Consider the following 15033-nt stretch of genomic DNA (forward strand, 5'->3'; position numbering starts at 1 on the left):
TAGCATCGTCCGCAAACATTGAGAGAAATGAATCGATACCCTCCGGGAGATCATTTACATATATCAGAAACAAGATAGGACCGAGTACAGAGCCCTGTGGGACTCCACTGGTGACTTCACGCCAATCGGAGGTCTCACCCCTCACCGTAACTCTCTGCTTCCTATTGCTTAGATACTCCCTTATCCACTGGAGCACCTTACCAGCTACACCTGCCTGTCTCTCCAGCTTATGTACCAGCCTCTTATGCGGTACTGTGTCAAAGGCTTTCCGACAATCCAAGAAAATGCAGTCCGCCCAGCCCTCTCTTTCTTGCTTAATCTGTGTCACCTGATCGTAGAATTCTATCAAGCCTGTAAGGCAAGATTTACCCTCCCTGAATCCATGTTGGCGATTTGTCACGAAGTCCCTTCTCTCCAGATGTGTTACCAGGTTTTTTCTCACGATCTTCTCCATCACCTTGCATGGTATACAAGTCAAGGACACTGGCCTGTAGTTCAGTGCCTCTTGTCTGTCGCCCTTTTTGTATATTGGGACCACATTCGCCGTCTTCCATATTTCTGGTAGGTCTCCCGTCTCTAGTGATTTACTATACACTATGGAGAGTGGCAAGCAAAGTGCCTCTGCACACTCTTTCAGTACCCATGGTGAGATCCCATCTGGACCAACCGCCTTTCTAACATCCAGATCCAGCAGGTGTCTCTTGACCTCCTCTCTCGTAATTTCGAACTCCTCCAAGGCCGCCTGGTTTACCTCCCTTTCTCCTAGCACAGTGACCTCACCCTGTTCTATTGTGAAGACCTCCTGGAACCTCTTGTTGAGTTCCTCACACACCTCTCTGTCATTCTCTGTATACCTGTCCTCGCCTGTTCTAAGTTTCAATACCTGTTCTTTCACTGTTGTTTTCCTTCTGATGTGACTGTGGAGTAGCTTTGGTTCGGTCTTGGCTTTGTTTGCTATATCATTTTCAAAAATTTTCTCTGCTTCTCTTCTCACCCTGACGTACTCATTCCTGGTTCTCTGGTATCTCTCCCTGCTTTCTGGTGTTCTGTTATTCCGGAAGTTCCTCCACGCCTTCTTGTTCAGTTTCTTCGCTTCCATACATGCCCTATTATACCATGGATTCTTTTGTTGCTTCTCGGATTTTTCCCTTTGGGCCGGGATGAACCTGTTTACTGCCTCCTGACACTTTTGGGTAACATAGTCCATCATACCCTGTACAGACTTGTCTCTGAGGTCTGTGTCCCAAGGTATTTCACTTAGGAAACTTCTCATCTGTTCATAATTCCCCTTTCGGTATGCCAGCCTTTTGATTCCTAGTTCTTTTTGGGGGGAGATAAGTCCTAGCTCTACCAGGTACTCAAAGTTCAATACACTGTGGTCACTCATTCCCAAGGGCGCTTCCATCTTAACTTCCCTTATATCCCATTCATTTAGGGTAAATATCAAATCAAGCATTGCTGGTTCATCTTCTCCTCTCATTCTTGTTGGCTCTTTGGTATGCTGGCTTAGAAAGTTTCTTGTTGCCACGTCCAGCAGCTTAGCTCTCCATGTTTCTGGTCCTCCATGCGGGTCTCTGTTCTTCCAATCTATCTTCCCATGGTTGAAGTCTCCCATAATTAGTAGTCCAGATCCATTCCTGCTAGCAACAGAAGCTGCTCTTTCTATTATGTTAATGGTGGCCATGTTGTTTCTATCATATTCCTGTCTAGGTCTTCTGTCATTTGGTGGTGGATTATATATGACTGCGACTATAATTTTTTTCCCTCCATTTGTTACAGTACCTGCTATGTAGTCACTGAAACCTTCACAGCCCTGAATATCCATCTCCTCAAAATCCCAGCCTTTTCTTACCAGCAGAGCTACACCACCCCCACCTCTTCCTTCCCTCTCTTTCCGCATAACATAATAGTCCTGTGGAAACACTGCATTTGTTATTGTTTTCGTGATCTTTGTTTCTGTGAGGGCTATTATGTCTGGGTTTTCCTCTAGTACCAGTTCTCCAAGCTCATTTGCTTTATTTGTAATTCCATCTATGTTAGTGTACATCGCTTTGAGGCTCACTTTCTTCTGTCCCTTCTCAAATCGCCTCCTTGGTGAGTGTTCTGCTGGTGGGGGAGGCTGTTCCATGGGTGTGAGGACCTGTGAGGTGGGTAACAGGATCTCAGAGGATACTGGAATGAGGGGCGGGGGATCCAGTGAAGGGGGAGGGACAGGGAGGGTATGGGGTGAAAGGGGAGGGAGGACGGGAAGGAAAGGGGGGGAGGGAGGACTCGGGAGGAGGGGAGGGGTAGAAGGGTGGGGATTGGGTGTGGGGGAAGGGAGATTTGGCTGAACTTTTGAGTGGGGGCAGGGAGGGTTTGGGGTAGGGGGGTTTTCTATGCAGAGGAGGGAGGCGGGGTTGTCCTCCCTTCTGGTGTTACTGGGTAGCTGGTTGTGGGTTCCCCCCTCGCCTCTGGGGGTGTTGTGTTGGGAGCTGTGACTTCCTGGTTTTCCCCTCTCGCCCTGCGCCTCTTCCTTGCTTCTGCCGCCACGGCTCTCTCCTCCCTTGTCATGTCTCGCTGGAGGAATACATTTTTTAATTTTCCCACGTTTTTCAGGGAGCTCTTCCTTGATAGGATCCTCTCCTTTGTGTTCTCGTTTGCAAACACTATCTTTATCATTCGTTCTCGGTCTTTGTTGTACCGGCCTAGCCTGAAAACCTTCTCAATGCTATGCTCGGCCCCTTCCATGTCTAGTGCCTTTAGTACTTCATTCACTGCTGCTTTGTCCTTGTCATTCCACTCTGTCCTATTGGTTCCTTCGTGTTCCCTAATACCCACAGCAACCACTGATCTTTTCCTTTCCAGCAGTTGGCTAGTGGAGCGTGCCGCCTCCTGCGAGGTGGCTGCTCTCATGGCCACCTCCATCACTGCAGTCATTACTTCAGAGTTATTTTTTTTTAGTATTTCCGCAAATGTTGCTTTTATTGTGGCATTCTCATCCAGAAAACTATTACCACCTTCTCCCTGGGTGGTTTTCTGACTCTCAGCCTCGATACCATTCTCTTCGAGGGTTCTAATCTCCTCCTTTGCTGCTGTCAGCTCTCTTTTCAGGTTGCTTATTTCGTTCTTCATTTCCTGCATCATTTCTTGCATCTCACTCTTGATGTCCTCCAGAAACTGGGCGAACATTTCCTTCATCTCGTCACCTTGGCTCTTTCCTGCTCCCCTGGGACCTCTGGCTGCCATCTTGACCCTGTTGGGATGGGGGAGGGAGAGAGAGAGAGAGGGAGAGAGAGAGAGAGAGAGAGAGAGAGAGAGAGAGAGAGAGAGAGAGAGAGAGAGAGAGAGAGAGAGAGAGAGAGAGAGAGAGAGAGAGAGAGAGAGAGAGAGAGAGAGAGAGAGAGAGAGAGAGAGAGAGAGAGAGAAAGGGAGTGATAAAGGGAGAGATAAATGGGTGGGTGGGGGGGGGATCCGACCCTTCCACTGAAGTGAGAAGAAGGTAGAAGGGGAGGGGGGGGGAGGAGATGGAGAGAGAGGCGGGAGGGAGAGGAGAGGGAGAGAGTGGATGAGGAAGAGAGCGGGTGAGGGAGAGAGCGGGTAAGGGAGAGAGGGGGGGAGGTGTGTGTGTGTGTGTGTGGGCAGAGAGGGAGGGGGAAGGAAAGAGAGGGAGGGGGAGGGAGGGGGAAGGAAAGAGAGGGAGGGAGAGGGGGAGGGAGGGAGGGAGAGAGAGAGAGAGAGAGGGAGAGAGAGAGAGAGAGAGAGAGAGAGAGAGAGAGAGAGAGAGAGAGAGAGAGAGAGAGAGAGAGAGAGAGAGAGAGAGAGAGAGAGAGAGAGAGAGAGAGAGAGAGAGAGAGAGAGAGAGAGAGAGAGAGAGAGAGAGAGAGAGAGAGAGAGAGAGAGAGTGAGAGAGAGCAGGAGAGAGAGAGCAGGAGAGAGATAGTGGGAGTGGGAGAGAGGGAGTGGGAGAGAGGGAGAGTGGGGAGGGGAAGAGTGTGTGTATGGGCGATGCGGGGGACTGGGGGTGGGGCGGAGATGGCGACTAAGTCAGGTCAGGTCAGGTGGTGGGGTCAAGAGGGGGGGGGATAGTAAGGTCTATCCCAGGTGTTAATGCCTTTTCCCCTGACTGAACAATTGTGTGTGTGTGTGCGCGTGCACGTGTGTGTGTGCGTGCACGTGTGTGTGTGTCTGTTTTAGCGTGTGCACACTTGTGTGCGTGTATACGTACGTGGGCGGGCGTGCTTGTATGTGTCAAGATATCCCTTATGCGTTACCTCTGCCTAAATGAGCCACTCTGAGATTTTTAAATATATTTGATATCCTGAACGAGAATTTGATAATCTTTTACCTCAATCTGTACACCTGATTAATTGACCAGAGAGGGGTACATACCAGACTGCCTCCCGCTCACACAACCAGATGAGCGATGTATGATGACGATGTTTATCCTTCGTTGTCTCCCACTAGGTGATTCACTAAATGCTGGTAGATTGATGAGGTCTTCTTCTCTGTCTACACAAAGCTCTGGAGTCAGTCACTGTATCGTTATGTGACAGTTCACTAATTCACTGTACCACTGATCACAGTCACCACTCAACAGCACAATCAGGTAGCTCCACGGCGGGGCGTCCCACCCGGTCAGGTCACACACTTACATGCCCCGGTGATGCCCTAGCTCCACTTTTCGTTTCTTCGCCAAATCTTCGCACTATCGCTAGCGATATGACTATGCTATGTTGCACCCTGCAAGCTACACACTGCGAGAGGCCAAATACTATGATCTAGCCTCTATACTCCTTCAATGTCCCGAGAAATTGACGAATTTCCGCGGACCTCACTAATCGCGTGTCTCCTACAGACTCCCTTCCTGGTAGTGTGTGTGGGGTTGCGTGGTAGTGTGGTGGGGGTGTTTGGTAGTATGATGGGTGTTTGGTAGTGTGGTGGGTTGTGTAGTATTGTGGTGGGGTGTGTGGTAGTGTTATTGCGTGTGTAGTAGTGTAGTTGGGTGTGTGGTGGGGTTGTGTAGTATTGTCATGGGATATGTGTTAGTGTGGTGGGGGTGTGTTGTTGTGTAGTTGGGTGTGTGGTAGTGTGGTGGGGTGTGTGGTGGGGTTGTGTGGCAGTGTGTTGTGGACGTGTCGTAGTGTCGTGGAGTGTGTGGTAGTGTGGTGGAGTGTGTGATAGAGTTGTGGGGTTGTGTGGTGGGGGGTATGGTTGTTTGGTTGGGAGTGTGGTAGTGCGGTGGGGGTGTGCGGTAGTGAGGTGGGGTGTATGGTTGTGTGGTGGGGTTGTGTGGTAGTGGGATGGGGTGTGTTGTAGTGTTTTAGGGATGTGTGGTAGTGTGGTGAGGTGTTTGGTAGTGCTGTGGGGTGGTGGTAGTGAGGTGGGGGGGTGGTAGTGGTGGGAAAGTGTGGTAGTGTGGTGGGGTTGTGTGGTAGTGTGGTGGGATGTGTGGTAGTGTGGTATGGTGTGCATTAGAGTGGTGTAGTGTGGTGGGGTGTGTTGTAGTGTGATGGGGTGTGTGATAGTTTGGTTGGTGTGTGGTAGTGTGGTGGGGTGTGTGGTAGTGAGGTGGGGTGTGTGGTAGTGTAGTGGGGTGTATGTTAGTGTGGTAGGGTGTGCGGTAGTGTGGTGGGATTGTGTGGTAGTGTGGTGGGGTGTGTTGTAGTGTGGTATAATGTGTGGTAGTGTGGTAGGGGTGTGTAGTGTTGTTGGTTTGTGGGAGTGTGGTGGTTGTGTGTGGTTATGTGGTGGGGTGTGTGGTAGTGAGGTGGGGTGTGTGATAGTGTGATGGGGTTTGTGGTAGTATGGTGGGGTTTGTAGTATTGTGATGGGGGTGTGTGGTAGTGTGGTGGAGTGTTTAGTAGTGTGGTGGGCTGTGTGGTAGTGTGTTGGGGTTGGGTGGCAGTGTGGTGGGGACTTGTGGTAATGTGGTGGAGTGTGTGGTAGTGTGGTTGAGTGTGTGGTAGTGTTGTGGCGTTGAGTGGTAGTGTGGTGGGTTGTGTGGTAGTGTGGTGGGTTTGTGTGGTAGTGTATTGGAGAGGTGTGGTAGTGTAGTGGAGTGTTTAGTATTGTGGTGGTGTGTGTGGTAGTGTGATGGGGGTGTGTGGTAGAGTGGTGTGTGGAAGTGAGGTGGGATTGTGTGGAAGTGGGGTGGGGTGTGAGCTAGTGTGGTGGGGTTGTGTAGTATTTTGGTGGAGTGTATGGTAGTGTGGTGGGGTGTGTGGTAGTGTGGTGGGGTTGTGTAGTATTGTAGTGGGGTCTGTTGTAGTGTGATGAGGGTGTGTGGTAGAGTGGTGGGGTGTGTCGTAGTGTTGTGGGGTGTGTGGTTGTGTGGTGGGGTGTATGGTAGTGTTATGGCGTGTGTAGTATTGTAGTTGGGTGTGTGGTAGTGTGGTGGGGTTGTGTAGTATTGTCGTGGGATATGTGTTAGTGTCGTGGGAGTGTGTTGTTGTGTAGTTGGGTGTGTGGTAGTGAGTTGGGGTGTGTGGTGGGGTTGTGTGGCAGTGTGTTGTGGACGTGTCGTAGTGTCCTGGAGAGTGTGGTAGTGTGGTGGAGTGTGTGGTAGAGTTGTGGGGTTGTTTGGTGGGGGGTATGGATGTTTGCTTGGGTGTGTGGTAGTACGTTGGGGTTGTGCGGTAGTGAGAAGGGGTGTGTGGTAGTGTGGTGGGGTTGTTTGGTATTGTGGTGGGGTGTGTTGTAGTGTGGTGGGGTGTGTGGTAGTGTGGTGGGATGTGTGGTAGTGTGGTGGGGTTGTGTGGAAGTGTGGTGGGGGTGTTTGGTAGTGTGATGGGTGTGTGGTAGTGTGGTGGGTTGTGTAGTATTGTGGTGGGTTGTGTAGTTTTGTGGAGGGTTGTGTGGTAGTGTTATGGCGAGTGTAGTAGTGTAGTTGGGTGTGTGGTAGTGTGGTGGGGTTGTGTAGTATTGTCGTGGGATATGTGTTAGTGTGGTGGGAGTGTGTTGTTGTGTAGTTGGGTGTGTGGTAGTGTGGTGGGGTGTGTAGTAGTGTATTTGGGTGTGTGGTAGTGTGGTGGGGTTGTGTACTATTGTCGTGGGATATGTGTTAGTGTGGTGAGAGTGTGTTGTTGTGTAGTTGGGTGTGTGGTAGTGTGGTGGGGTGTGTGGTGGGGTTGTGTGGCAGTGTGTTGTGGACGTGTCGTAGTGTCGTGAAGTGTGTGGTAGTGTGGTGGAGTGTGTGATAGAGTTGTGGGGTTGTGTGGTGGGGGGTATGGTTGTTTGGTTGGGAGTGTTGTAGTGCGGTGGGGGTGTGCGGTAGTGAGGTGGGGTGTATGGTAGTGTGGTGGGGTTGTGTGGTATTGTGGTGGGGTGTGTTGTAGTGTGATGGGGTGTGTGGTATTTTGATGGGGTGTGTGGTAGTGTGGTGGGGTTGTGTGGTTGTGTGGTGGGGGTGTTTGGTAGTGTGATGGGTGTTTGGTAGTGTACTGGGTTGTGTAGTATTGTGGTGGGGTGTGTGGTAGTGTTATTGCGTGTGTAGTTGGGTGTGTTGTGGGGTTGTGTAGTATTGTCATGGGATATGTGTTAGTGTGGTGGGGGTGTGTTGTTGTGTAGTTGGGTGTGTGGTAGTGTTGTGGGGTTTTGTGGTAGTGTGTTGGGTTGTGTGGTAGTGTGGTAGGGGTGTGGTTGTGTGGTTGGGTGTGTGGTAGTGTGGTGGGGTTGTGTAGTATTGTGGTGCGGTGTGTGGCAGGGTGGTGGGGTGCACCGTAGTGTGGAAGTGTGTTGGGGTGTGTGGTACTGTGGTGGGGTTGTGAGGTAGTGTGGTGGGGTGTGTGGTTGTGTGGTGGGCTTGTGTGGTAGTGGGATGGTGTGTGTTGTAGTGTTTTAGGGATGTGTGGTAGTGTGGTGAGGTGTTTGGTAGTGCTGTCGGGTGGTGGTAGTGAGGTGGGGGGGTGGTAATGGAGGGAAAGTGTGGTAGTGTGGTGGGGTTGTGTGGTAGTGTGGTGGGATGTGTGGTAGTGTGGTATAGTGTGCATTAGAGTGGTGTAGTGTGGTATGGTGTGTTGTAGTGTGATGGGGTGTGTGAGAGTTTGGTTGGTGTGTGGTAGTGTGGTGGGGTGTGTGGTAGTGAGGTGGGGTGTGTGGTAGTGTAGTGGGGTGTATGTTAGTGTGGTAGGGTGTGCGGTAGTGTGGTGGGATTGTGTGGTAGTCTGGTGGGGTGTGTTGTAGTGTGGTATAGTGTGTGGTACTGTGGTAGGGGTGTGTAGTGTTGTTGGTTTGTGGGAGTGTGGTGGTGGTGTGTGGTTATGTGGTATGGTGTGTGGTAGTGAGGTGGGGTGTGTGATAGTGAGATGGGGTTTGTGGTAGTATGGTGGGGTTTGTAGTATTGTGATGGGGGTGTGTGGTAGTGTGGTGGAGTGTGTAGTAGTGTTGTGGGCTGTGTGGTAGTGTATTGGGGTTGTGTGGCAGTGTGGTGGGGACTTGTGGTAGTGTGGTGGGTTTGTGTGGTAGTGTGGTGGAGAGGTGTGGTAGTGTAGTGGAGTGTTTAGTATTGTGGTGGGGTGTGTGGTAGTGTGATGGGGGTGTGTGGTAGAGTGGTGTGTGGAAGTGAGGTTGGGTTGTGTGGAAGTGGGGTGGGGTGTGAGCTAGTGTGGTGGGGTTGTGTAGTATTTTGGTGGAGTGTATGGTAGTGTGGTGGGGTGTGTGTTAGTGTAGTGGGGTTGTGTAGTATTGTAGTGGGGTCTGTTGTAGTGTGATGAGGGTGTGTGGTAGAGTGGTGGGGTGTGTCGTAGTGTCGTGGGGTGGGTGGTTGTGTGGTGGGGTGTGTGGTAGTGTGGTGGGGTTGTGTATTACTGTGGGTGGGTGTTTGGTTGTGTGATTGGGTGTGTGGTAGTGTGGTGGGGTTGTGTGGTAGTTGGATATGGTAGTATGGTGGGGTTGTGTGGTAGTATGGTGGGGTTGTGTGAGTGTGTGTGGGATGAGTAGTATTGTGGTGAGGTGTGTGGTAGTGTGGTGAGGTGTATGGTGGGGTGTGTGGCAGTGTGGTCGGGTGTATAGTGGGGTAGTATGGCAGTGTGTTGGGGATGTGTGGTAGTGTAGTTAAGTGTGTGGTAGTTTGGTGGAATGTGTGGTAGAGTTGTGAGGTTGTGTAGTGGGGGGTGTGGTTGTTTGGTTGGGTGTGTGGTAGTGTGATGGTGTTGTGTGTCAGTGTGGTGGGGTGTGTGGTAGTGTGGTGGGGTTGTGTAGTATTGTGGTGGGGTCTGTGTTAGTGTGGTGGGGTGTGTGGTAGTGTGGTGGGGTTGTGTAGTATTGTGGTTAGGTTTGTGGTAGTGTGATGGGGGTGTGTAGTAGAGTATTGTGGTGCGTGGTAGCAGTGGGGCTGTGAGGTTGTGTGGTGGGGTTGTGTGATAGTGGGGTGGGGTGTGTTGTAGTGTGGTGGGGATGTAAGGTAGCAACCCGTTCTCGCAAATTTAATAAGTCAATATTGACTTATTAAATATGTGCATAGGTGACCTACTTAACATAATAGTTTCCCTTGAAAAGCTTCATAGAAAACACCGACATTACCTATCCTACTTAGTTTGTTAAGATAAGCATCTTATTGCTTCGTAATTACAATTTTTACCTAACCTATTCCTATATTAGGTTAAGTAACAATTGTAATTACGAAGCTATAAGATGCTTATTTTAACATAATAAGTAGGTTAGGTAAGGTCGGTGTTTTCTATGAAGCTTTTCAAGAGAAACTATTATGTTTAGTATGTCACCTATGCACGCAACTAATAAGTCAATATTGACTTATTAAATTTGCGAGAACGGGTTGAAGGTAGTGTGGTGGGGTTTTGTAGTAATGTGGGTGGGTGTGTGATTGGGTGTGTGGTAGTGTGGTGGGGTTGTGTAGTATTTTAGTGGGGTGTGTGGTAGTGTGATGGGGATGTGTGGTAAAGTGGTGGGATGTGTGGTAGTGTAGTGGGGTTGTGTGGTAGTGTGATGGGTTGTGTTGTTGTGTGGTGGGGTTGCGTGGTAGTGAGGTTGGGTTGTGTGGTAGTGTTGTGGGGTTTGAGGTATGTGGTGGGATGTGTAGTTGTTTGGTGGGGTGTGTGGTAGTGTAGTGGGGTTGTGTGGTAGTGTGGTGGGGTGTGTGGTAGTGTGGTGGGGTGAGTAGTAGTGTGATGGGGGTATGTGGTAGTGTGGTGGGGTGTGTGTTAGTGTGATGGGGTTGTGTGGCAGTATGGTGGGGTGTGTGGTAATGTGGTGGAGAGTGTGGAAGTGTGGTTGGGTTGTGTGGAAGTGTGGTGGGTTGTGTGGTAGTGTAATGGGTTTGTGTGGTAGTGTACTGGGGTGTTTGGTAGTGTAATTGGGTGTGTGGTAGTGTGGGTGGGGTGTGTGGCAGTGTGGTAGTGTGATGGGCTGTGTGGTAGTGTGGTGGTGTAGTGGGGAGGTGTGGAAGTGTAGTGGAGTGTGTAGTATTGTTGTGGGGTTTGTGGTAGTGTCATGGGGGGTGTGGTAGAGTGGTGTGGAAGTGAGGTGGGGTTGTGTGGTAGTGGGGTGGGGTGTTTGGTAGTGAGGTGGGTTTGTGTAGTATTGTGGTGGAGTGTGTGGTAGTGTGATGGAGTGTGTGGTAGTGTGGTGGGATGTGTGGTAGTGTGGTGGGGTGTGTCGTAGTGTGGTTGGGTTGTGTGGTAGTGTGGTTGGGTTTGGGGAAGTGTTGTTGGGTGTGTGGTAGTGTGGTTTGGTTGTGTGGTAGTGTGATTGGGTAGTATGGTGGGGTTGTGTGGTAGAGTGGTGGGGTTGTGTGGTAGAGTGGTGGGGTTGTGTGGTAGAGTGGTGGGGTTGTGTGGGTGTGAGTAGTATTGTGGTGGGGAGTGTGGTTGTGTTGTGGGGTGTTTGGTGGGGTTGTGTGGCAGTGTAATGGGGACGTGTGGTAGTGTGGTGGAGTGTGTAGTAGTGTAGTGGAGTGTGTGGTAGAGTTGTGGGGTTGTGTGGTGGGGGGTGTGGTTGTGTGGTTGGGTGTGTGGTTGTGTGGTGGGGTTATGTGGTAGTGTTGTGGGGTAAGTGGTAGTGTGGTTGGGTTGTGTAGTATTGTGGTGGGGTGTGTGGTAGTATGGTGGGGTGTGTGGTAGAGTGGTGTGTGGAAGTGAGGTTGGGTTGTGTGGAAGTGGGGTGGGGTGTGAGCTAGTGTGGTGGGGTTGTGTAGTATTTTGGTGGAGTGTATGGTAGTGTGGTGGGGTGTGTGTTAGTGTTGTGGGGTTGTGTAGTATTGTAGTGGGGTCTGTTGTAGTGTGATGAGGGTGTGTGGTAGAGTGGTGGGGTGTGTCGTAGTGTGTTGGGGTGTGTCGTAGTGTGGTGGGGTGTGTGGTTGTGTGGTGGGGTGTGTGGTAGTGTGGTGGGGTTGTGTATTACTGTGGGTGGGTGTGTGGTTGTGTGATTGGGTGTGTGGTAGTGTGGTGGGGTTGTGTGGTAGTGGGATGTGGTAGTATGGTGGGGTTGTGTGGTAGTATGGTGGGGTTGTGTGAGTGTGTGTGGGATGAGTAGTATTGTGGTGAGGTGTGTGGTAGTGTGGTGAGGTGTATGGTGGGGTGTGTGGCAGTGTGGTGGGGTGTATAGTGGGGTAGTAGGGCAGTGTGTTGGGGACGTGTGGTAGTGTAGTTAAGTGTGTGGTAGTTTGGTGGAATGTGTGGTAGAGTTGTGAGGTTGTGTAGTGGGGGGTGTGGTTGTTTTGTTGGGTGTGTGGTAGTGTGATGGTGTTGTGTGTTAGTGTGGTGGGGTGTGTGGTAGTGTGGTGGGGTTGTGTAGTATCGTGTTGGGGTCTGTGTTAGTGTGGTGGGGTGTGTGGTAGTGTGGTGGGGTTGTGTAGTATTGTGGTTAGGTTTGTGGTAGTGTGATGGGGGTGTGTAGTAGAGTATTGGGGTGCGTGGTAGCAGTGGGGCTGTGAGGTTGTGTGGTGGGGTGTGTGGTTGTGTGGTGGGGTTGTGTGGTAGTGGGGTGAGGTGTGTTGTAGTGTGGTGGGGATGTAAGGTAGCAACCCGTTCTCACAAATTTAATAAGTCAATATTGACTTATTAAATATGTGCATAGGTGACATACTTAACATAATAGTTTCCCTTGAAAAGCTTCATAGAAAACACCGACATTACCTAACCTACTTAGTTTGTTAAGATAAGCATCTTATTGCTTCGAAATTACAATTATTACCTAACCTATACCTATATTAGGTTAAGTAACAATTGTAATTACGAAGCTTTAATATGCTTATTTTAACATACTAAGTAGGTTAGGTAAGGTCGGTGTTTTCTATGAAGCTTTTCAAGAGAAACTATTATGTTTAGTATGTCACCTATGCACGCAACTAATAAGTCAGTATTGACTTATTAAATTTGCGAGAACGGGTTGAAGGTAGTGTGGTGGGGTTTTGTAGTAGTGTGGTTGGGTGTGTGATTGGGTGTGTGGTAGTGTGGTGGGATTTGTGTAGTATTTTAGTGGGGTGTGTGGTAGTGTGATGGGGTTGTGTGGTAGTGTGATGGGTTGTATTGTTGTGTGGTGGGGTTGCGTGGTAGTGAGGTTGGGTTGTGTGGTAGTGTTGTGGGGTTTGAGGTATGTGGTGGGAAGTGTAGTTGTTTGGTGGGGTGTGTGGTAGTGTAGTGGGGTTGTGTGGTAGTGTGGTGGGGTGTGTGGTAGTGTGGTGGGGTGAGTAGTAGTGTGATGGGGGTATGTGGTAGTGTGGTGGGGTGTGTGTTAGTGTGATGGGGTTGTGTGGCTGTATGGTGGGGTGTGTGGTAATGTGGTGGAGAGTGTGGAAGTGTGGTTGGGTTGTGTGGAAGTGTGGTGGGTTGTGTGGTAGTGTAGTGGGTTTGTGTGGTAGTGTACTGGGGTGTTTGGTAGTGTAATTGGGTGTGTGGTAGTGTGGGTGGGGTGTGTGGCAGTGTGGTAGTGTGATGGGCTGTGTGGTAGTGTGGTGGTGTAGTGGGGAGGTGTGGAAGTGTAGTGGAGTGTGTAGTATTGTGGTGGGGTTTGTGGTAGTGTCATGGGGGGTGTGGTAGAGTGGTGTGGAAGTGAGGTGGGGTTGTGTGGTAGTGGGGTGGGGTGTTTGGTAGTGTGGTGGGTTTGTGTAGTATTGTGGTGGAGTGTGTGGTAGTGTAATGGAGTGTGTGGTAGTGTGGTGGGATGTGTGGTAGTGTGGTGGGGTGTGTGGTAGTGTGGTTAGGTTGTGTGGTAGTGTGGTTGGGTTTGGGGAAGTGTTGTTGGGTGTGTGGTAGTGTGGTGGGGTTGTGTGGTAGTGTGATTGGGTAGTATGGTGGGGTTGTGTGGTAGAGTGGTGGGGTTGAATGGTAGAGTGGTGGGGTTGTGTGGTAGAGTGGTGAGGTTGTGTGGGTGTGTGTGGTGTGAGTAGTATTGTGGTGGGGAGTGTGGTTGTGTTGTGGGGTGTTTGGTGGGGTTGTGTGGCAGTGTAATGGGGACGTGTGGTAGTGTGGTGGAGTGTGTAGTAGTGTGGTGGAGTGTGTGGTAGAGTTGTGGGGTTGTGTGATGGGGGGTGTGGTTGTGTGGTTGGGTGTGTGGTAGTGTGGTGGGGTTATGTGGTAGTGTTGTGGGGTAAGTGGTAGTGTGGTGGGGTTGTGTAGTATTGTGGTGGGGTGTGTGGTAGTATGGTGGGGTGTGTAGAAGTGTTGTGGGATTGTGTATTATTGTGGTGGGGTGTGTGGTAGTGTGGTGAGGTGTGTGGTAGAGTGGTGGGGTTTTGTAGTCTTGTGGTGGGGTGTGTTGTAGTGTGATGGGTGTGTGGTTGCGTGGTGTTGTGTGTGGTAGTGGGGTGGGGTGTGTTGTAGTGTGGTAGGGATGTGTGGTAGTGTGGTGAGGTGTGTGGTAGTGTGGAGGGGTTGAGTAGTATTGTGGTAGCGTGTGTGGTAGTCTGATGGGGGTGTGTGTTAGAATGGTAGGGTGTGTGGTAGTGGGGTGGGGTGTGTGTAAGTGTTGTGGGGATGTGTGGTAGTGTGGTGGGGTGTGTGGTAGTGTAGTGGGGTTGTTTTGTAGAATAGTGGGGATGTGTGGTAGTGTGGAGTGTGGTAGTGAGGTAGTGTGGAGGGTTGTGTGGTAGAGTTGTGGGCTTGTGTGGTATAGTTGTGGGGGTTGTGTGGTAGTGTGGTGGGGTTGTGTTGTAGTTTGTTTGGTGTGTGGTAGTGTGGTTGGGTGTGTGGTAGTGTGGTGGGGGTGTGGTAGTGTAGTGGGGAGTGTGTTAGTACTCACCTAGTGGTAGTGTGGTAGTGGTAGTGTGGGGTGGGGTGTGTGTAAGTGTTGTGGGGATGTGTGGTAGTGTGGTGGGGTGTGTGGTAGTGTAGTGGGGATTGGAAACGTTTGTTTTATCGTATCAGATAAAACAAACGTTTTATCTGATACGTTTAAGTGGACTTAAATAGGTTTCCAAAACTTATAACCAAGACCTATGTATCTAACACTAATTTGAGATGTTGTGGCAACTTTACACTCCTAACATGAGTCATTCATAATCCATTCATACACCAATATGAATCTCTTGTGAAAGGTTTGAGCCTAATCTGAACCCTTTTCACATCTGTGTGTTTAAAGTTAAATTTCTTGAAATTAAATTATATTATTTTATATTATATTATATTATTTGTATTATATTTTATTTTATAATGTATTATTATTTTTCTTATATTTTTTTATATTATATTATTGTTTTCAATTTAAATATTAAAACCAATTTAAGGGTAAAAAAATCAAATAATTTATATTTCTTTTATTATTTACTAACAAATCAGCAAAAATACAAAAACATATGACCTATATAATTATATATATATAATATATATATAAATAATATATATATATATATATATATATATATATATATATATAAATAATTATATAATATATATATTATATATAATATATATATATATATATATATATATATATATATATATATATATATATATATATATATATATATATATATATATATATATATATATATATATATATATATATATATACAGTGGTACCTCGCATAACGATTGCCCCAAAAGACGAATATTTTGGGTAACGAACAGCCCGATCGGCGTCAAATCGTCCCATATGACG

The sequence above is a fragment of the Procambarus clarkii genome, chromosome 23 (genome assembly GCF_040958095.1).
Source record: "Procambarus clarkii isolate CNS0578487 chromosome 23, FALCON_Pclarkii_2.0, whole genome shotgun sequence".
Lineage (NCBI taxonomy): Eukaryota > Metazoa > Arthropoda > Malacostraca > Decapoda > Cambaridae > Procambarus > Procambarus clarkii.